We start from the raw sequence: 24,036 nt of genomic DNA, 5'->3' as shown, positions 1-24,036 counted from the left end.
AAGCCGGCAGAGAGGTGAGTACCAATCAAAATAATTTTCATCGATCAAAAAAATTAACGATTAATCAAGGAATTAATCGTTAATTTCCGCAGCCCTAATTATAATCACTTTAAACTGGAAGAGTAATATATCACATTTTGCAATAGAGCCCCAGAACATTTAGTTGCTTCTATGATCCGCTATCTTGGTTTAGCACGTTAACTTTTTAAATAGTGGACATGTTAAATGATTTGGAAGTTTCAGTGGCTATTAGTGGATTTGGTGGATCTCCTTCATTTATAGAAATGAAGAAAAAATTAATAGTGCCTGATTCAATTAATGTGGGATTAAGTGAATTTTTAAACAGTTTTATGAAAAGTAATAATGTGACACCATGACATAACACATTATTCCTACTGTAGCATAGCTCAACAATACATTTCAAGCTACAGTACAACTAATAAAGTCCACATAATCTTGCTGATTCAACACCTAGGAATAAACAGTATATTAAATGGCAAAGTAGAGAAAGACCAGGCTTCTCTATGCCCAGTATATTTCCCAGCTTGCAAGTATAATGGAAAAAAGGAAAGCTTCACAAATTTCCGTATCATCCTTGCCCAGGCGCCATGCTAATCTTCTCTGTATTGCTCCAATTTTGGTTTATGTACAAAAAAAGCTCACACAATGGGGATCATGGCTGTTTTACATTAGCCATACAGAGCTTTGAATATGAACTGTTCTGCTGAATTGAGCTGGAAGCAAGCATGAAAGGCAATATCTTGGGATTTACACTTTTGATCTTGACTACCTTTTTTTCATGGGAGTCAAAAAGTATTTTTTTTTATTTCTGTGCAATTGAGATGCCTTGAACAGCATTAGATTTATTTTTTTATTTTTTTATTTAAGGACAAGTCATTTGTATAACAGCAAATTTATGCTGAGTACAGACTTAACTGTTCAGACATTTATAACATTTTAATAAATCGTCCTAAAGATATATTAAATTATATAAATGTGATTTCAGAAATCATGAAAATTATAACGAAAAGTGACATTTAAATAATAGAAACGGTCATGGAAAATGACATTTATAACAAAATTCGCTACTGCTTTAACGGCTAAATCTAACACAACTAGTGTTTCTCATACACCTGCTACTAATATTGCTATTAGTGTTTATACTACTCATACTAAATAATAATAGTAAAGATGATGATAATAATAGTGATTATAATTATAATAATATCATTTACTATGAGGACAATGTTCAAAGTTTTTCCCTGTGCTTCATTTCTTGTGTTTGCAAAGTATTGTACTCTAGCAGAATGTGTTTTTTTTGCTATAATTACCGGATTTCTAGAATAAACCAGTCCATGATTTCTGTTAACTCACTTTACTGCTAGAATTTTAAGGACAGGCTATAGACTGGACCTCCACTATAGCATAGTACACACAATGAAAAACTAACAGTGTATGGCCAGTTTAAAGGTGTCAGCTGACTAATCCCAGGTATGATAAAGGTTGCAAATCACTATATGAAAAGACAACAGAACTTGAACTTATGTCAAGTAAAACCTCTTTCTTTAGGAAACCATTGACTTAACACTGAACCAACTTTGACCTAGACATAAGTAAAAGGAAAATTATAATCACCACTTGACCTCTGGACGATTTACCCCCCTTCCTGACTAGGTCATTTTTTTCAATACGGCACTGCATTACTTCAACTGATAATTGCACTGTCATGCCCTGTACTTAACCACTTAAGCCCCGGACCATTTTGCAGCTAAATGCCCAGGCCAGGTTTTGCGATTCGGCACTGCGTCGCTTTAACAGACAATTGCGCGGTCGTGCGACGTGGCTCCCAAACAAAATTGGTGTCCTTTTTTCCACACAAATAGAGCTTTCTTTTGGTGGTATTTGATCACCTCTGCGGTTTTTATTTTTTGCGCTATAAACAAAAATAGAGTGACAATTATGAAAAAAATTCAATATTTTTTACTTTTTGCTATAATAAATATCCCCCAAAAACATATATATAAAAAAAAATTTCCTCAGTTTAGGCCGATACGTATTCTTCTACCTATTTTTGGTAAAAAAAATCACAATAAGCGTTTATCGATTGGTTTGCGCAAAATGTATAGCGTTTACAAAATAGGGATAGTTTTATTGCATTTTTATAAAAAAAAATTTTTACTGCTATTGGCGGCGATCAGCGATTGTTTTCGTGACTGCGACATTATGGCGGACACTTCGGACAATTTTGACACATTTTTGGGACCATTGTCATTTTCACAGCAAAAAATGCATTTAAATTGCATTGTTTATTGTGAAAATGACAGTTGCAGTTTGGGAGTTAACCACAGGGGGCGCTGTAGGAGTTATGGTTCACCTAGTGTGGCTGTAGGATCACTCGATCGATACGCCGCCACAGTGAAGCACGGGGAAGCCGTGTTTACATACGGCTCTCCCCGTTCTTCAGCTCCGGGGAGCGATCGCGACGGAGCGGCTATAAACGAATAGCCGCGCCGTCGTCCCGGATCGCTCCCCCAAGGGAATCCGCCCGCCGCACGCAGCGGAGGGGGCCTCGATCGGACCCCCCACCCGCTAGAAGGCAAGGACGTATATATACGCCCATCTGCCTGTCCGTGCCATTTTGCGGACGTAAATAGTCGTGCGACGGGCGTTAAGGGGTTAAATAAAATGTATTTTTAAACATTTTGTGCTTGTTCTGGTGGTGATCGGCAAATTATAGCGGGACTGTGATATTGTGGCGGACAGTCGGAACACTAACTGACACTTTTGCCACTTTTTGAGGACCAGTGACACTAATACAGTGATCAGTGCTACAAAATATGCACTGTTACTGTACTAATGACAAGGTGTAGGAAGGGGTTAAACATCAGGGGTGATCAAAGAGTTAACTATGTTCCTAGCCAGTGTTTTAGTGCACTGTGGGAGGTGCTTTTACTAGGGGAAGACATAGATCCTAGTCCCTGCTTTGCAGAGAAACATGATTCATGCCTTCCCTACTGTTAGACCGGCGATCTGCTTGGTTTACATAGTGCTGAATGATTGGCAGGTGCCATCGGACATCTAGTCCATGGTACCCGTTAATCAGCTCCCGCTGTGTATATTCACAGCGGGTCGCTAGTGGCGCACATGTGCACCACCTACCTGGAAGTGTTGGATCACATACTAGATATATTTAAGTTATACAGTCGGCAAGTGGTTAAATATAAAAGTGACATGAAAGCAACGAGCTGTGATTTCAGACAATGCAGTATTTCCAATGTGTTGAAGTGTTTGCAAAGCTTTGCATTTGTGAAGGTTAAGTGACTTTTCTCTTGGAAACTTTAATCTTTGCTGATTGGAAACTAAAACACTGATTCTCCGTTCTGAAAAAATACAGATAATATGTATTTACTGTTTCTTTTCCAAACACACAAGCTACAATATAATCCATTGTTACACTGTGGATTCCAGCCAACTGTACTTTGTGAAGAACTATTTTCTTTCAAAATATACAAAATCTAGGGCCTCTATAGGTCATATCAAAGGAGAAATTCTCATGTTTAAAGTTCCTCCGTTTGATATTTTAGTGTGCTTTTTTCTTCATGGGGTATTTCTTGTTTTATACGTTTCTGATAGAGATGGCATCTAATATTTCATAATACACATTCTGCTTTGACGGCTAAATGCTTTTATCTTTTTATAACTGTTTGTCCCTGTATGTATTTATTATTTTGCTCAGTCATACCCAATGTTTTACTAGGGTAAGCCCAAATTCTCTGGGACCACATAGCATTTAACAATAATATTCATACAGATAGAAAGTTCTAATAACATGGTTAAAACATATCTAGTCCCAAAACAAAAATTGTCTTGTGATTGAGGGGTTAAGGGCTGGTTATGGCGAATCTGCAGGCTGCGGGTGCGTTTGGAGGACAGGAGACACAGGTCTAGCGGATGTGCCCACCTGGGGTATCCAAGATCCGTCACACTTTACAACCCCTTTAAGGGATGCAGACCCTGCATTTATCTCATTAAAGCCCTGCAAGTCCATCAGCTGATTAATAATAAAAAAGTCACCCCCATTCAGATTCGCTCTGCACACAACAAAGCACTTTTTCGTCACAGCAGAAACAGATAGGAATCTGCAACAAAGTTTGTTTAACCACTTCCCGCCCAAGGACGTCATATGAAATCCTGGACTTTCATTGGGAATATCTGAAAGATGCCTGTAGCTACAGGCATCATTCAGATATCCATCTCTTCAGCAGGCAATCCTGTGCACCATAAGAACGATCATAGCGGCAGTTCCACCGCTTGATCGTTCTTATAGGCAGCGGGAGGGGACGTCCCCCCCTACCGCCGCCATCCGGTGCTTCTACGGGCTCTCCCGTGTCATCGGAGACCCGGAGAAACGATCTGCCGGCGCCGGATGGGAGGCATAGAGATGGTCACCAGTAATCTCTATGATCGTCGGAGGCACGGGAATTTAAACAAAGCCGCAATCGCGGCTGAAAGCATGAGATCCTTGAATTTTTTTTCACAATCTCATGCTTTCCAGCCTGGAGGAGAGATGTGGGGTCTTATTGACCCCGTATCTCTCCATAAAGTGTACCTGTCACAAACCATTCCTATTACAAGGGATGTTTACATTCCTTGTAATAGGAATAAAAGTGATCAACATTTTTTTTTTTTAAAGTGTAAAAATAAAATAAATTAAGTAAAATAAAAAATAAAATAATATATTTTTTTAAACGCCCCTATCCCCGGTAGCTTGCACTCAGAAGAGAAAACACACGTAAGTCCCGCCCACATATGTTAACGCCGTTCAAACCACACATGTGAGGTATCGCCACATGCGTTTTTCCCCCAAAAAAAGGCGTTTAAAAAATGATTGCGCAAATACAGTGCGAGATAAAAAGTTGCAATGACCGCCATTTTATTCCCTAGGGTGTCTGCTAAAAAAACATATATAGTGTTGGGGGATTCTGAGTAATTTTCTAGCAAAAAAATTAGGGTTGTTTCGATACCGATACTAGTATCGGTATCGGGACCGATACCAAGCATTTCCCCGAGTACTTGTACTCAGGGAAAATGCTCCGATACTTTACCGATACCTGACTCTCCCTCCATGCTCCTGTGTCCCCCCTCCGTGCCGCTGCCGTTCTGCTCTCCCCCTCCATGCCGCTGCTGTCCTCCATTTTGCTCTCCCCCTCCATGCTCCGGGGCCCCCATCTGTGTCGCTGCTGTTCTGCTCTCCCCCTCCGTGCCGCTGCCGTTCTGCTCTCCCCCTCCGTGCCGCTGCTGTCCTCTGTTCTGCTCTCCCCCTCCATGCTCCGTGTCCGCCCTCCGTGCTGCTGCATCCCCCCTCTGTGCTCTGTGTCCCCCTCCATGTCCTCCTTCGCCCCCTCTGTCAGGTTGGAGAGCGGCGGTAGGAGTCGCTAAACCCGGCTCCTACCTTTTCCGAATGAACAGAGTCAGTGATCACTGACTCTGTCCATTCATATGACTGAGCATCGTTTACGATGCTTCAGTTTATGAATGGATAGGATCCTCTGTCTCCTGTCCATTCATTTCCAGTGCAGCTGAGAAAGGGACTGGGGAATCTGTGTCCTTAGTCCCTTTTCTCTGTCTCAAAGGTGAGATATCAGGGGTCTGATTATGACCCCTGATATCTCACCAAAATAGGCCCGGTATGGAAGTGGTTAAATCCCTGCCGTGTACATTGATTCCCAAAAGGGGATTTTTTTTTCCTCAAAAGGGGAAAAATAAAGTTTCTCTACTAATTTTATAGGAGATCCCAGATAAAGATAGGCACTGTTTGGAATTCTCTTTGTATAGGCGATCTATAAAATATAAGGATACCATGGCAACACTAGCTGGCCCCCTACTGAAAGTAGAAGCTGCGTGACTCAGTAGTGAAGTATTTTGAGGAATGATGAGCTATTCCACTTGTGTGTGATTTACAACCATGAAACATGCCATGACCCAGATGAATGAAAACATTCACAGACACAAAGACACAGATGCACACAAGAGCACCGATACTTCCAGCTATGGAGGAACATTTGACTCACTTCCTTTCCTTGTATGTGACAGATCTGCTGTTTGGTAATTGGCCCAGGCCTACATGCAGATAGACAGATAATCCTTATCTAGACTAGAGTGACTTAATGCTTATACTGGGCTTGCTTTCTTCACTTTCAGCAATAGAGAAAAATTAACATTAGTACATGTAAAGCACTCGTTCATTTAAAGAATAAGTTCAACTTTTTAAAAAATAATAATAAATGCACATCTTTTTGCAGGTAAAAAAATGTGCATTTATTATTTTTTTACTTGGAGCCTGTAAACCATTGCACTCATGATCAGCAGATGGTGGGTGCCATGAAGGAATCTTGCAGACTTGTTAGTGCATCCGTCTGCTTCGTATGACCAGGCAGATACATACTCGCAGGTAGAGACAATGAACTACCAGAGCACTCAATAGTGCCGTGGTTTATTGAGAGCTACAAGCCAACAACCGCAAAAACTGTTGGTACTTGTAGTTTCCCATTCACAGAATGAATGATGCGTCTAGATGTTCAGAGTATTTTCATTTAAATAGTGATAGTAAACAGGGGGAGAAATTTCCCACTTGCTGTCACTAGAGGCAGCGAAGCAGGCAGCAGCTGCAGGAGTGGGACTTGTGGAATACGTAACATGTTCCCAAGTAAAAACACCTTCCACACACAAACACTGGTGAGGCACACAGTTAATCCTTTGATCACCACAGTGTGGTGGAAAGTTTGAACTTTATATTTTATGCCAGTGCAAAGATGAATGTATGTTTTACTGGATTGATTCAAGTTTGTGATCTCAGCTGTCCTTTAGATAATTACAGTAGCCAAATACAGGCTGAACAGGCTGAAGGACTCGCAAAACAGTTAACCGATTGATGTTTAACCCCTTCCCAGCAAGTGTCATTAGTACAGTAATGCCGCGTACACACGATCGGTTAAACCGATGAGAATGGTCTGATGGACCGTTTTCATCGGTCAAAACCGATTGTGTGTGGGCGTCATCGGTTCGTTAACCATCGGTTAAAAAAAGGCAACTTGTTTTAAAATTAACCGATGGATTCCTAACCGATAGGACAAAACCGATCGTTAGTAGGCACAACCATTGGTTAAAAATCCACGTATGCTCAGAATCAAGTCGACGCATGCTTGGAAGCACTAAGCTTCGGTTTTTTCAGCACGTTCCTGTGTTTTACGTCATCGCGTTCTGACACGATCGTTTTTTTTAACGGTGTGTAGGCGCGACGCACCATCAGTCGGCTTCATCGGTTAACCGATGAAAACGGTCCATTGGTCCATTCTCATCGGATGGACTGATCGTGTGTACGCGGCATAACAGTGCATATTTTTAGTACTGATCATTGTTTTGGTGTCACTGGTCCCCAAAAAGTGTCAGTTAGTGTACCGATTGTCTAGCACAATATTGCAGTACCGCTATAAGTTGCTAATCCCCACCATTACTAGTAAAAGAAAAAAACACAAAAATATATATAAATATATCACACAGTTTGTAGACTACATATATTTCAAGCAAACTAATCAATATACGCTTATTTTTTTATTTTTTTGATTACCAAAAATATTTAGTAGAATACTTATTGGCCTAACTTGATAAAGACATTTAATTTAAAAAAAAAAATTATTGGATATGTTTTTTAGAAGAAAGTAAAAAATTATAATTTTTTGTTCAAAACTGTCGGTCTTTTTTTGTTTATAGTTCAACAAAAACTATAACCACAGTGGTGATCAAATACCACCAAAAGAAAAAAAGTGGGAAAAAAAGGACATATATTTTATTTGAGTACAGCGTTGCACGACCGCGCAATTGTCAATTGCCGTATTACAAAAAAATGGCCTGGTCATGAAGGGGGGAAATCTTTTCCGGAGGGAAAGTGGTTAGAGTATATAGAAAAGGCAAATTAAACTATTCTATATATGATAGCTTGCTTCCATTTTTTAAAAAAGTACATTTTTTCTGCTTCTTTTCCACAACCTCCCCTGGTGATCCTGCCAGCAAGAGGACTTCCTGTCTAATGGTGACAATGCTGCTCCTGCAATATTTCAATTCTACCTGTAACTGTGACTTCATTTTCTGAAACACCCTACCAAATGTGATTGACAGTAGCCCTAGGGCCATGCACAAGCTGTGTAAAAGTTCAAAAAGCTCCATACTCCCAAAAGTAAAAAAGCACAGCGATCCAAAATATTTTATTACAAGTGATAAAATATTTAATTTTCCTTTAAGGCTTTAAAGTATCTGTTTTTGTAGGACCATTATATGCTGGCTGACTAATATCATCAAATTTGATATAATGTGCAAATTTTTTGCAATGTATTTCACCGAGACCGATATCCAAATATAATATTGTTCAAGAAGCAGGAAATTAAAATGAGGTTATATTTGTTTTGTTGTATTTGATCAGCATGAAATAAAGTCATCATCTCCCCTAAGAGTTAAGCTAACCCGTATGAAAGGAAAGGAATCACTGCGATTCTAGAACAGAAAATGCCAATGACGCAGATGGATCACCATAAATATAGCTGACAGCAACACAGAACTGTTTAAGCCAGGCTGGGTAAACAGAGTGTGGCCCTGGCTTTCCGACTTCTTCTTCTTCCTCACCAGTTCTCATGACAACCGTTTTGCTATCAGCTAACTAGAGGCTTAATCAGTCCGATAACTTTGCTTTTCTGGCCTAAGTAGATGCAGGTGAATAATATAGTTTATAATATTGACCTTGTAATACAAGAAATCAGAAAGCCGAACTGGGTAGTAGCAGCAATAAAGTCTGGAGTATCTGTATCGAAGAGTTTGAAGTGTCTTTTATTGTGTGTGGGGGTGTTATATATATATATATACATATATATATATATATATATATATATATATATATATATATATATATATATATATATATATATATATATATATATAGTAACACAATGCTCCATAGATACAAGATAATAACAGATCATCACGTGATACGACAGCTATAAAAGGCAAACGCAAGGCTAACAGCATTCATATGGTGTGCGCCACAATTTACTTTGTTTACTTTTCTGAGCAAATAGCAGAAATAGCAGATTTCACCCACCTACCAACTGTCTGTCTTTTTACTAGAGTTCTGCTAAACATATTTTATGTGTTTAAGGAGGGCAGTCCAAATTTACTCCCTAGCAATTGTGGTATTTTGCAATTTATTAGCTGTTGTGGGTTCCCACTTACATTGACAATAAAAGATATCCTTATCCTTATCCTTACAACATGCGATCAGACCATAGCGATTTAAATATATTTTAGCTTCAAGGATTATTTCCAATACACCTCTTCATGTGCGTGGTTACCAGTAGGGAACCCTAGGCGTCGCTCCTAGCAACAGGAGTTTGGGGGTTCACTACATCATATCACCTGCAGCATGCAGGGATGTATTAGGTTACTAAGGGTGGTGCCAGGAAATAGCATCAACCCTTAGCCATGGAAAGTTTTAAAGAGAACAAGTTCGAACTATTAGGCCGAGGCCTATAAGACATTTGTACTTATGCCAAACTCGTATATTGAGTGTTGTAGTAACAACTGGGTACTTGTACATCGCACGTACTATAGTAACGTAGTAGCACCTGCGCATACGTAAGAAAGCCGATTGGGTAATTACAGTAGCATACTTGTAGTAATTCCTATTGAGACATTAGTATTGCTTGAGAGAGGCAGTATAGCTCAAGTATGTATTATGCATAAATTAGGTATTTATAGCTGCATATATTAGATAGACATAGCATTGGTATGTTGTAGGTTGCTGAGCAGGGGCGGACTGACAACTCATGGGGCCCCCGAGCAATAGAAGATTATGGGGCCCCTCTGGCTTACAGATGGCCACCAGGCCAGGAGGCAGTGCAGAGGCAGGGCAGCTAAAATCTTGGGATCTTCACATTAAAAGCATGTCAGTTTCGGACATATCAGGGACAGATCTAAAAAAAACACAGATTTTTACATACTGTCCCTGGTTTTACTGAGCCTGGCAACCCTGATGGGGCCCCCTAGTGGCATGGGGCCCCCGGGCAGTGCCCGAGTGACTCAATGGTCAGTCCGCCCCTGTTGCTGAGCCTTTTAGTTAGTATTTAGCAAGCAGGATTTAGCATAGTAGTATCTCCCATATAACATGTTGATAAGCGGACGGCATATGTAGTAACATTATGGTAGAAGTTGAAACACTACTAGTTGATCTTCTATAGGACTATAAATGTAGCAAAGGTTACTTATCCGTTTGTAGCTATAGATTGGAGACACAGTTCTCATGAAGGTGGATGGTTGCCAAATGCCCTGTAGTTGCCTTGCAGAGAGCTGTATTGCAGAGAAGACATCAGCAGCAAAGGAGTAGTAGATTCCAGAAACGGTGTTGCAGCATAGGGAGCTGAAGAAGTGGCTGGTGTAATAAGGCCACCATGCTGACAAGCTGTAGCTCACACTAGCACTGCTCCATGACTGACATACGGCTGGATATGGCTGGGATCTGGCTGGCATACGGCTGACAATAAAAGAACGAAGTTCCTTTATCAAATGTATGCCTTTATAAGCATAGAAACAGGTGCAGTGCATAGCACTGATTCAAACAAGTGCTGTGTGCGGCGCACTTCCGCGTTCCACGCTGGGACGCATCACAGCGCTGGGCGATGACATGATCGTGCATGCGCCGTATGCGTTCCAGCATGGAACGCATTACGGTGCTGAAGGCGCCCAGCATAGGAGATAACAGGCGAGCAAAGCGCCTGTTAACATGGAACTTGGTTACATGGTTACAGTTAGCAAGTGTTGTGATACACTTCTATGGAGGCTTTGGCAATGCTTGGAAGCACCAAGCAAACGACATGGGGTGTACATTTTGAAACAAAGCAAAGCCAATGCAACAGTGGGAACAGCACTGTAAGCTAACCATTTTATTTAGTGAGATGTGCTTTGAATGGCATTCAACGTGCTTTAAAAAAAAGCGTGTCAAATGCCACATTTTGAAGCCATTGCAAACAAGGCCCTAGAGAATCATTACTTCATTAACATTTGTCCATCCTACTCCTTCAAATTTCCTTATTTTTACTACATCAAGAAATGTTGATTTGAACCCAATTTGAGCCCAATTTATGTTACAAGACCTGGAATCAGATGTATGCAGGGCCGGACTTACCATAAAAATGCAATAAAACGATCCCCTTTTTTGTAAACGCTATAAACTTTTCGCAAACCAATCGATAAACCCCTTTTTGTGATTTTTTTTTTACCAAAAATAGGTAGAAGAATACGTATCGGCCTAAACTGAGGAAAAAAAAAGTTTTATATATTTTTGGGGGATATTTATTATAGCAAAAAGTAAAAAATATTGCATTTTTTTCAAAATTGACGCTCTATTTTTGTTTATAGCGCAAAAAATAAAAACCACAGAGGTGATCAAATACCACCAAAAGAAAGCTCTATTTGTGGGAAAAAAAGGACGCCAATTTTGTTTGGGAGCCACGTCGCATGACCGCGCAATTGTCAGTTAAAGCGACGCAGTGCCGAATCGCAAAAACTGGCCGGGTCCTTTAGCTGCCTAAAGGTCCGGGTCTTAAGTGGTTAAAGTTTGCATTGATATTATATTTAATTACTTTATGTCACCACTGTACTACTTTCCTTCTATTTGGTAACGCTATTCACAAGCTGACCTTTTATTTGATACTGGTTACTTTAGCAGGCTGATAATATTCTTAGAGATTATAAGTAGAAACACTAAGGATTTGACTGTTAAAATTGTGAACTTTCAACTCTACGGAACAGTCTGTATAGTGGATAAAAACACATTCCAATTAAATGTAGCAAAATTCTGATATTGCTAAAACCGTCTAAGCATTATTGATCCTTACTAGTGACAATTTATTGATAAAGGAACTTTCAAAGGTCCCTAAACACTTCTGTGTAAAAATAAGAATCAATTAGATAGAAAACAATGAGCTCTTTGTCATTGGATGTTTTTTAATTCCATGCAGCATTATTCCTGTGAATTGTCAATACACGACAATTCACACTGACAAGAAAAGGCTAAACATTAAAATACATAATTGTATGAATGTATTTCTCATATTTAGCATTTTTATAGGTGTGTAAATGGTGTAATATATATAGATCTTAACCTGATTCAGCTGACTGTAACTGTTTCACCAAAATTTCCACTGGACGCCAGCAGGGAGCATTTAAATTATATGGTAGGCCAAAAGGTTTAAAGATAACAGTGTTTTGTAGAAAAATAAAACAACATATTAAGTGAATTCAGCAGATAAAGCTGCATATGTAAGGCATTTTAGTTTTATAATTAGAGGTAAACATGCATCAATTATGGAACTGACCACAGGAAGCAAAGTACATGGGGGAAAGGAAACAAAATATCAAACTTGATTTTTATGAAAGAATATACATGTGAAAAAGTATTAATACTAACATCTAATAATACAATATTTAAGCTGCCTTTAGTTTAATTCTTTCAGAAAGTTTAGGCCACCAGACTATTAATTTCACCAAAATTCTTCCAATGAGGTCATATGTAAATTTAACATAATGTAGGTGCAATATTTACCCTTAAAAGGCCTCCCTTGTATAGACCAGTGTTTCTCAACTCCAGTCCTCGAGGCGCCCCAACAGGTCATGTTTTCAGGATTTCCCTCAGATGAAATGGCTGTGGTAATTACCAAGGCAGTGAAACTGATCAAATCACCTGTGCAAAATAATGGAAAGCCTGAAAACATGACCTGTTGGGGCGCCTTGAGGACTGGAGTTGAGAAACACTGGTATAGACACCCAAAAAACCTGGATCTGCCCCTGGGTGCTGCCATCTTGGATATGATGTCAGCAGCCACAAACTCAGAGCTGTCACTCAAGTGATCTTGTATATTATTCCTTTTCATAGGGGGACAAAGTCGGAAGTGACAAAACGCGTTGGGGCTTGGCCAAAACTGGAAGGGAAGCATAGGAACAGCTGAGAAGTCTGATGCCAGTTTAGTATGCATAATAAGGCGCATGTTATGTGAGTGTTTTTTCACTCATTTTAAATAAAGGTTTCATTGTTGGTTACTGTACCATTGGAGGCACCTTCTTTTCTCTTTTATACATGAATGGTTTATTTTGAGAATCCAAGAAATAACAGTCTGCTTTTTAAAGATCTTAGATCTGATAGTGTTTAAGCAAGTCATGGCAACCATGAGAGTGAAAAGCATGACAAATTGGTGAGTGTGTTTCATCTGGGCACAAGAGGCGGTGGTTTTGTCGGTGAAGACCCATATATCAGTGTGAGGAAAATTGGATCACTATTTTTAGTGGAGGCCATTGCGAGGCCATTGCGATCAGATCTGCCTGTCAGTTTTAAAGGCGTATCTGATCGAGAGCCCAATATTATTCTATGGGCAGGCAGATGTAAATGGACTTGTATCGGTTTACATCTGATTACTGTCTAAAAAAGAAAATAGAAAAGGTCTGCACCCTTTTCCATTTTTTAGAACTAAATATGATAGATCAAAGGTAAAAGGATGTAAACAAATTCATCTGTTTTTCATCCACCTGCCCATAGACTTAACATGGGACTGTTAAAGGGTCACTAAAGGAAAAAAATGTTTTTGCTGAAATGACTGTTTACAGGGTATAGAGACATAAAAGTTAACTGATTCCTTTTAAAAATGATTAAAAATAGATTAAATTCAATCATATAATGTGCCTCTAGTTTCACTTTCGGTTTTAAACTGGTTTCATGTTTCTGTGAAGTAAAGAGAACCACAGAACAAAAACAAACAAATCCAGGGCAGTGTTTTGTTTTTAAAATGAATCTGATTGGTTATGAGGAGTTTTAGACACACAACTTAGACCACAGTGAGAAGCTCCCATGAGTTTTTTCATAAGGAGCCAGACAAGCAGGAAGTGTGGAGATCACAGCAGAATTACAGCTACTTCAAAGCAAAAACGAGCAATGAGGACATGAAACCAGTACTGCAGTAAGGTAAAGGAAGCTATTTAGCTAAAAAGAATGTTTCCTTTAGTGATCCTTTAGTTGTGAGTGTCACCGGCGCAAAAGAAAATAAATAAATAAATGTGAACCGTGATCTGCTGCAGTACTGTGTGCCCTTAGTGGGGGTCAATAGTGCATGAGGAAGAAAAGTGTTACTGCGCTGATCTAATTATCCAGAGGTATTAAATCTCTGGGAGTATGGACATAAGTGAAATATCAGGGCCACAATGTACCCAATCTTAAATGTGAATAACCTGGATACAAACAATATATAAAAAAATATGAGAAATATATGAGTCATACAAATGTGACACAGTGATTTCAAACTTGAATCGTATATCTAGATCAGTGTGTCAGCATACAATCCATATGCCACAGTGCTTCTATGAGAAAAATGGCTGTTGCTGCTACTGACCAACCAAATAGTGAAAACAATACGAAAGATATTACAAAAAATGTTGTGTATATATGTGTATAAAACTACAATATGCAGTATACCAACTGCACCGTGAGTTGTCCAATAACCGGTATTGGAACAAAATAAATATCAAAAAAGTGAAATAATTATCAAACAACCATACAAATGTGCAATGTGCTGACTGCACTTAAAAATAGTCCAAATGGCAGGCAATCTTGCGCTTATACAATAGGTTCCAGCAAACACAAGGTTCAATGTTGGTAATGCTGTGTACAGGAAAGTGCCGCTATCTCTTCCACCCGACAAAGATGTGCCACCATCACCAATGGTTAAAATCAACACTCACCAGACCCCAGATATTATTAGGCTCCAAAGTGGTGTCTTTTCTTTGTCCGTCAGTGGGTGTTGCCTCCTTTTCCCTTTTACAAGGTGTCATCAATTCCTCAAAAACAAGGGGCTCATCATGGTGTAGTATATTAAAATATGTATTTATTTAAAAAAGGTAAAAAAATAACACTTACAATATAAAGTGCCTCTGACCGGCACTGAGTGTCTTTGGCAGTGTCAACCGTTAAAAGCCGCTGACCAGCATTTAAATGGCGTCCTAAGAGGTGTGCTTGCCCCGCTGTGCTCCGCATGTATTGCTACAAGGGGTCCGGGCGCGCTGGTGTGCTGCACCCTCTGTGTGCGTGTCCAAACAGCCTCTCAGAGGCTGTTTGGACACGCACACAGAGGGTGCAGCACACCAGCGCGCCCGGACCCCTTGTAGCAATACATGCGGAGCACAGCGGGGCAAGCACACCTCTTAGGACGCCATTTAAATGCTGGTCAGCGGCTTTTAACGGTTGACACTGCCAAAGACACTCAGTGCCGGTCAGAGGCACTTTATATTGTAAGTTTTATTTTTTTACCTTTTTTAAATAAATACATATTTTAATATACTACACCATGATGAGCCCCTTGTTTTTGAGGAATTGATGACACCTTGTAAAAGGGAAAAGGAGGCAACACCCACTGACGGACAAAGAAAAGACACCACTTTGGAGCCTAATAATATCTGGGGTCTGGTGAGTGTTGATTTTAACCATTGGTGATGGTGGCACATCTTTGTCGGGTGGAAGAGATAGCGGCACTTTCCTGTACACAGCATTACCAACAGTGATCCTTTAAGCTTGTTTTTTCCTCCATCACAAGATGGAGGAAAAACTGGTCTATACCAGTCAGCAGCAGATTTATGAAAAAAATCCCATCCTGAAGCAGAACTGAATGAATGAGTTTTTTATTTTATTTTATTTATTTATTTCAGCTACATATATAGCGTCCCACACAGTGCTTTACATATATGTATTGTACGTTCACGTTTTGTGACATCAATCACAGCCCTTAAATTATTTGAACTCCCTAAATCCTATACATTAATGGCTAACATGGTACATGACATCCAGAAATGAACATATGTTAAAGTAGAGAAAAACATACTGCTTACATCTAGCAGAAAATAGGCTAAGTATAATAATATGTATAGCATGTATTGTAGAGGGGAGGCTATGGTGGACTTTAATGGTACCATATACCAACTGACGATAGACGGTCGTGAATAAAATATTAGAATTTTTTTTTCTAATATATATATATATATATATATATATATATATATATATATATATATATATATATATATATATATACCGTATATACTTGAGTATAAGCCGGCCCGAGTATAAGCCGAGGCACCTAATTTTACCATAAAAAACTGGGAAATCTTATTGACTCGAGTATAAGCCTAGGGTGGGAAATGCAGCAGCTACTGGTACAGTAAATTTGGGGACACACTTATAAAACACTGATGGGGACACTCTCATAAGACACTGATGAGGACACTCTGATAAGACGCTGACGGGGATACTCTGATAAGATGCTGACAGGGACACTCTGATAAGACGCTGATGGGGACACTCTGAATAAAATGCTGATGGGGACACTCTGATAAGACACTGGCGGGGACACTCTGATAAAACAAGTAGTAGGTTGCTATGGGATTTACTTGCTGTGTTCTTTCCAAGCTGCAGTCATCATAATCCACCCAGACTATTTTAGGTGCCTTTTTCCTTTTTTTACAGCTTGTATTTCATACGTTGTCCCCTCTGTCTTTCGAAAGCAGTTGCTCTGATCCAAACCCTAGTCCAAAAACCGTATTCGCTCTGCTGTCAGCCCACTGGCCAAACTTCTGTGATGTCTTTGTAAAAGTCATGTTGGGTGTGATTGTGCTGTTTATTATTACCCCATGGTGATGGGTTGTCAGGCAGCTGCTGGTGACAACCAGCGGGAGGACTCGTGTCTCTCCAGCTCTCATCAGTTGATCCTCATGGAGCTCCAGCCGGCACTGGGCTGAGTGTGATCCCAGGAAGGAGAGGCGGAGTACTGGGGATCTAGTGTACTCAGTCCCCCGCCATCTCCCTCCTCCTCCGGTGATCAGGGTTAGTGGATCTCTGCTCTGATCGCACTGTGGATGAAGTGAGAACACCGGCGGAGAGCAGCCTCAGCATCCCTTTAGATGGGAGCCACTCCTCCGGGGGCCGCTCTCTGTTTTACCTCCCGACTCCGGTCGGGTAGCTGAAAGGAGCCACGCCAATGATCACTGGCTGCTAGGACATGGCAGTCCCAGCAGCCAATCCTATCGCACAGTGTCACGGCATGGGCGGGAGTTACGGCAGCGGCTTTGTCAGCGGCGAAAGACACGAGCGAGCAGTAGAAATACACAGCAGAACTGATGCTAGCTGCGCGCTGTGATATGGAGACCCCTCCTCCCCTTCCCCCCCCTTTTTTTTGCAGCAATAGGCAGCTTTATTAAAATGTTATAACCACTTACAAAGTAAATATCTTTTTTTTTTAATATTGCTTTTTTATTTTATTTATATCTTTTTAACAAAACAGGTAACCAACTGTAGAAAGAGCAAGAACAGGTGTACAAATATTTTAAAACATCAAAACCTACTCTCTTACTCCTTACTCTGCTTCAATCTAGCCCCGCTTCCCCCCTACTACACCCCCCCTCCCTACCCGATCCTTCTAATGTGTGTTTTTGTTTTGGTTGCCTAGCAGAGTGAGAAGATAGTCCACCCAAGTGACTATAGTGTGCGCCTAATTTTAAGGAGATGGAGAGTTGCCATAGTCTAAGAAAAAAACAAGAAGAAAAAAAAAGAAAAGGGGGAGCAGCCGAGGAGTAACGGAAAGATAAAACTGAGAAACCTGGGAGGCGCGCGAGGGGTGAGGTCCCGGACGCGCTCAAGGCAGCTGACCCCACCAAAGCTCTACGGGGGGCAGCCCATTGCCTCCAACCAAGGACCCCACATCCTCGCAAACTCCCCATATTTGCCCCATCTAGTAAGATCCACTCTTTCGCTGCCGATTGTTAAATTAATAGTCGCTACCCAGTTTTCTACCGATGGTGGAGTGTGTGCCTGCCATTTCTGGGCGATTAACTTGCGTGCCTGAAATAGACATCTCAGCACAGCTACCAGATTGTCTGGTGCAACTTTATTCACCTCTATGTACCCTAAAAGGCAGGTTGTAGCCACTGGTTCAAGAGAGGACCCAAAGATGCTATTAACCCTGTCAATTATCTCCGCCCAATATCTGAATAATTTCGGGCACTTCCAGACCATATGTATAAAGTCCCCTGTTGCCTTGCACCTGGGACATTCATCATTTTGTCTGCATCCGAATTTGAACATTTTTTTAGGGGTGTAATATACTCTGTATAGTAAGAACAGATGGGACAATCTCTGCGAGGGAGCGATTGAAACCAGTGCACCTCGTTCTAAAATCTTGTCCCACTGCTCAACAGTTACTGTCCCCACATCCCTTTGCCATCCTTCTCTACTCTTGGAAGGTCCTACTCTACCTATCACTCTGGCCCCCAAAATGGTGTACATCTCTGATATTTGGTCTTTAGATGTTTTTGCCATATTTATTTTAAGAAGGGCGGGTATTTGGGTCCATGTGACTGTTTGTGTTCTAAATTGTGCCTGGATGGCATGGCGAACCTGGAGATATTTGTAGAACATCTTGTTTGATATGTTATATTCCTTACTTAGGTCTGAGAATGTTTTCATAATGCTCCCATTAAACAGATGAATTAGGCAAGTTATACCCCGTCTTTCCCATTCCAAAGGTTTCTCTATAATCATTACTTCCCCTAGGTTTTTATTGTCCCATATAGGAGAAAATTCTGTTACCCCTACGTACCCCATCAATGCCTTCGTAATCTGCCATATTTTGCTCACTAATTTTATAGTCGGGCAGGAGTCTGCCTCTACTGCTTCTACCAATAGCGTGTGTGGAGTCCCTGTTAACATCAAACGACTATTAACGTCGCCTAGCGTTAAGGTTCCACATCCCGCTAATTGTTGCAGTTGAGACGCCAAAAAATATAGTCTGGGGTGTGGAACCGCCATGCCCCCTTCTTTAATAGGAAGTTGCATAGTCTGCAAACTAATCCTAGATTGACCACCACTCCATATTAATTCTCTGAATAGCGACTCTATTCTCCTAAACCACGTTTGCCCTATCCACACTGGGGAATTATGAAGCAGGTATAATAGCTGTGGTTGCCAAATCATTTTTATTAGATTGCAGCGTCCTGCTGCAGATAGAGGGAGGCGTTTCCAGATATTGCATTTTTGTTTTAATTTACGTAGTAGAGGGACTAGGTTGTCATTAACATATTGACTTATATCCTTAGCAACCCAAATCTCCAAGTAATTCAATTTTGTAACAACTTTTAATTGGGAGATTCCTAGCAATATTTGGGCACCAATTGGATCCAATGGTAACGGAGCCAATTTTTCCCAATTGATGGTCAGACCCGGAAATTGACCAAATTCCCCAACCATTTGTATCACTGCATCCAATGAAGCTTCTACATCTCCCAGAAAAAACAAGAAATCGTCCGCAAACAATGCTATCCTCTCCCCCCCGTCTACTAAACCCCCGCATATCAGTCCGTGATCTGGTCATGATTGCCAGAGTCTCCATGGCAAGGGCAAACAAGAGGGGGGAGAGAGGACAGCCCTGTCTCGTTCCTCTCTCTAAGTGGAAGCTTTCTGAGAGCTCATCATTTATTTTAACTTTTGCACGTGGTTCACTATATAATAATTGAACCTAACTGGTAAAAGAGGGGCCAAAGCCAAAACTCTCTAAAACTTTCCACAAATATGTCCATTCTAGGCTATCAAATGCCTTTGCGGCATCAAGAGACAGCACCGCGCTAGGGCCCTCACTGTCAGTTGGGATCAGCAAATTTAGGATAACCCGTCTGATATTAATACTTGTTGATCTAGTTGGTATAAAGCCTGATTGGTCGGGATGAATAAGCTGGTTAATACATCGATTTAGGCGGATGGCTAGTACTTTGGCTAAGATCTTCACATCAGTACATAATAGGGAAATTGGACAGTAGGAGGAGGGGTCCAATTGATCTTTTCCCTCCTTGTGTATTACAATGATGGTTGCCTCCTTCATCGAGGTAGGTAAACTCCCCCCTACTAATGCTCCCTCCAGTGTATTCAATAGCTCTGGATGCAATACTTCCCCATAACGTTTTTTACATTTCTATTGGGAGCCCGTCTGGGCCTGGTGACTTCTGGTTGGGCATTCCTGCCACTGCTTGCCGTACCTTATCTAATGTGACTGGTGCCCGGAAGAAAGCATCCATTCCTCCACGCCCGTCTCCCTTTTTGGATTTATACAACGTTCTGTAGAACTCACAAAACGTATGCGTTATAACTAATCCATCCGTAGAAATGTCTCCTCCTATTGTTCTTATCGCCAGGACATTCGAAGACGGGGAGTTAGCTCTAGACAAGAGAGAGAGCATACGCCCTACTTTCTCCCTCTCCCCAAATTGACTCTGTCTCTGCAGTATTTGCCTATTCTCTATCTTTCTTGTAGAGGCCATTTTGTGAGCTTGCTGTTTCTCTAGCCATTCCCTCTGTCTACATGGTGTGGGGTCCTCAATGTATCGCATCTCCGCCTGGGCAGCCTCAGTTCCAAAATGTAAGTCCTGCTCTCTGCCTTCTCTTTTCACTCTCGCTACCTGTTGGATCAAAAGGCCCCTAAGGTACGCCTTCAAGGAGTCCCAAACCACTCCAATCGATGCCCAACCTTCATTAATTTGTACATACTCTTTCAATCTATTTACCAGAGTTCCCGAATTACCGATCAGTTCAAGCCAACCCGGGCTTTCGGGAGGCTTTGGCCCCAACCTTTATTGTCAGCGCTAATGGGGAGTGGTCAGAGACCCCTCTTGGGCCATACTCTATCCCCCTCACCAGGGGCAAAGCTGCCTCATTCTCTAAAGCCATATCGATTCTGGAAAGAGTGAGGTAGGAGCTGGAGTAGCACGAATATTGCCGTGATTGTGGGTAACAAGTATGCCATTATATCCCTCATTATAGTCACCCACCGCTATCACTGGGATTCCTGTCTTGTCCAACATGAACTCCAGCAGCTTATGTAGCACGTCCTGCTCTAGAGGAGTGCCTGCCGCACACACCGGAGACAAGTAAGTTCCAACATGACTCGAGTATAAGGGGGGGGCATTTTCAGCCTAAAAAATGGCTGAAAAACTTGTCTTATACTCAAGTATATACAATGATTATCACATAACTATAACATATAGTAAATATCTCCTAAATGGTGCAAGTTTAGAAGATATTTACAGTACCTACATGTAAGCCTTATTATAGGTTTACCAGTGGGTACATTTAAACAGGAAGAATTTACTTTCTCTTTAAGACATTTAAAGATCATAGCTCCTTGTGTTTTTTGCATTGTTTAAGTCGATTTTAAGTGCATTCATAGTGCTACTCAATTTATTCTGCTAGTTCATGGTAATATTAACTTTAGTAATCTTCTAAAGGTGTTAGAGACATGCACATTCTGTTTCTGAAATATCTGACTGTAACTAATGCAATCATATGCTTACAACTGCAGCGACACTACTCCAAAAATGAAGGCTGAAATGAGCACAGGACAATAGTAAGGACTTAGCTTTTTCATGGACATCGTATGTCATCTTATACCAGATGTATTAATTTTCTTATATTTTTATAGTGCAGTCAGAAATCGGTTGCATCTATCACAGTAACAAATCAGGAACAGGGTACTTTGCTGACTATAAAATATCCTTCTCTGCAGAATTTCTCATCCTTTTCCTAAGCTGTTACTCAAGAAGTACGAACTATATCCTATGTTATAAAAAAAAATGCAGCAGGAAAGTGTCTGAGGTTTATGAAAAGAGAATGAATGTTGTTAGTAAAGGTGCCATATTGCAATATGCAATCTATGGCAAGGTTGAAAACTTTCCCCTGTCATCCAACTCAAATGTGCAAAATTAAAAATTTAGATCAAAGACGAGATATTAAGCTATTAGTATTGGTATGATTTGTTGGAGGAATGACACTATTAATTATAAATGAATGAAACAAAAATGAATACGTTTAAAGATGCAAACAAATGTTTAAGAAGAATTTTCAGTCTAGTTGCTATCTTCCTTAAATTGCTTCTGTGCTTTATTACATTGAATGAAGACCTTTCATCTCCAGGTACATTATTTTTCAACCTTCACTCCAGTTCAGTGATGAGTTCAAACCAACAATATTCACGGACATGCACTGTGCATGAATCTGTCTGGTAAAGTTACCTGTCAAGTAGGGTCTGCAACACCATATAAAGGAAAGAGGAAATGGAATATATTTGTGTTTGGACTGTTAACATCCTAAACATACACAAAGTTTGTACACCTACACAGTAGTGCAGGATTGGAGCAGCCCCCTCAAACTTTTTTGGCAGAAATTGTCAAAAAGATAATTTTATAGTAAAAGGCAATATAATGCCACTTTTATTAATACAAAACATAAAAACTTGTCTATATATAGACATAGCCAACACAACAAATAATGTAATGATGAAGGAATACACATTGTTCATTCCGCAAACTTGTTGGGCTATACGCAAGAAATCTCTATTGACTGACCACAGCTTGTCTCTGGCAGCACAGGGCATACTTGCCTTTTGTTAGGTTTGACAAATATGTTTTGATGTATCACCATTTTTTTTCTAATTTTGTACTGTGTTTTACATCATTTGCCTTGTTGGCTATGTCTATATTTAAACAAGTTTTTATGTTTTGTATTAATAAAAGTAGCATTATTTTGCCTTTTATTATAAAATTACCTTTATGCCATTTCTGCCAGAAAAGTTCAGGGGGGCTGCTCCAATCCTTCACTAGAGTGTAGGTGTACAAACCTTTTGCAACACCAGATAAACATAGAAAAGCGACGGCAGAAAAAGACAGAGCAGTCCATTGAGTGTCCTTTTATTTGTTTTGTTTTTTTAGTTGTTTTTTTCGTTAACTTTATTGTCTGACTATAGATCTATGTTTGTTCCAAGCATGTTTGAAGCCATTGTAACTGTCTCACTACCTCTGCTGGTATTTTATTTCAAGCTTTTACCTACTATCACCTACATATTAAGTTTCTGAATTCTCTCTTGATATATTTTATCCCCCAAACCTTTCACCATTTTTGTTACCCATCTCTGGACTTGTTCTATTTTATCAATATCTTTGTGTAACTGAGGTCACCAGAACTGGACACAGTATTCTAAATTAGGTCTCAATAAAGATCTATATAGAGGAATCAGAACCTCCTTCCTCCTCCAGTTTAATGAGTGAAGAACAATTGGTACTGTAATGCAACTTTAACTGCTTGCCTACCGCCGGCCATCATATGCACTTTCAGTGCCATTTCAAGTGTAGTGAAAAGTGGATTTGCCTTTCGTAAATAACCTCCATTGTTTTTTTCAAACTTGTCACTCTTCTTTTGTTTATAGCGTAAGAAATAAAAACTGCAGAGATGATCAAATACCGTCAAAGAAAGCTCTATTTGTGGGGGGGAAATTATTAAAATTGTATTTGGGTACAGCGTTGCATGACCGCGCAATTGTCATTCAAAATGTGACATCGCTGAAAGCTAAAAAATGGCTTGGGCATGAAGGGGGTAAAAGTGCCTTGTATTGAGGTGGTAAATATAGAGAATAGCTTTTATATACAGTATCATATGGCAATGTACATTGTGAAGCTTCTCGGCCCAAGAATGGCTTCTGTCAAGAATGTATTACCTACATTTTTAATATGCCCTTAATTTGTGTGGGCACCATAATTGCAAAACACATGTAGTTTAAAGTATATTAAAAACATTTTTTTCCAGAGTAGAGAAGGTTAGCACTCCGGTCAGGTTTGTATTGGTGTCTGTGCTCCCACTGGGGAGATTCACTCTCTCTAATTCTACTGGTAACCAGCAATAGAGGAAACATGCTTGCTATGGTAACATGGATGAGCTTGGGTTTGGTCCAAACCCATAGGAAAGCTTTAAGTGCTGGGCCAATCAGCTGCTGGCAATGTGGCTATATTAGGTCAAAGATGTCACAAACATCCCCACCTGTAATCCTGTATAATAATGTAGCTGTGGGGTGGGGGTTCCATACCCAC

General features: G+C 40.3%; 1 non-coding gene across 1 annotated transcript; it reads right to left on the bottom strand.

The window, feature by feature from the left end:
- Positions 1-558: 558 nt before the first annotated feature.
- Positions 559-663, bottom strand: LOC120938387. Its single transcript, XR_005749012.1, has one exon. It is a non-coding gene; the product is annotated as a U6 spliceosomal RNA (small nuclear RNA).
- Between the last annotated feature and the right edge of the window lie 23,373 nt (positions 664-24,036).

The sequence above is a fragment of the Rana temporaria genome, chromosome 4 (genome assembly GCF_905171775.1).
Source record: "Rana temporaria chromosome 4, aRanTem1.1, whole genome shotgun sequence".
In the NCBI taxonomy this organism is placed as follows: domain Eukaryota; kingdom Metazoa; phylum Chordata; class Amphibia; order Anura; family Ranidae; genus Rana; species Rana temporaria.
Note: the sequence above shows the minus strand (reverse complement) of the source record. Positions and strands in the feature narration are given on the sequence as shown.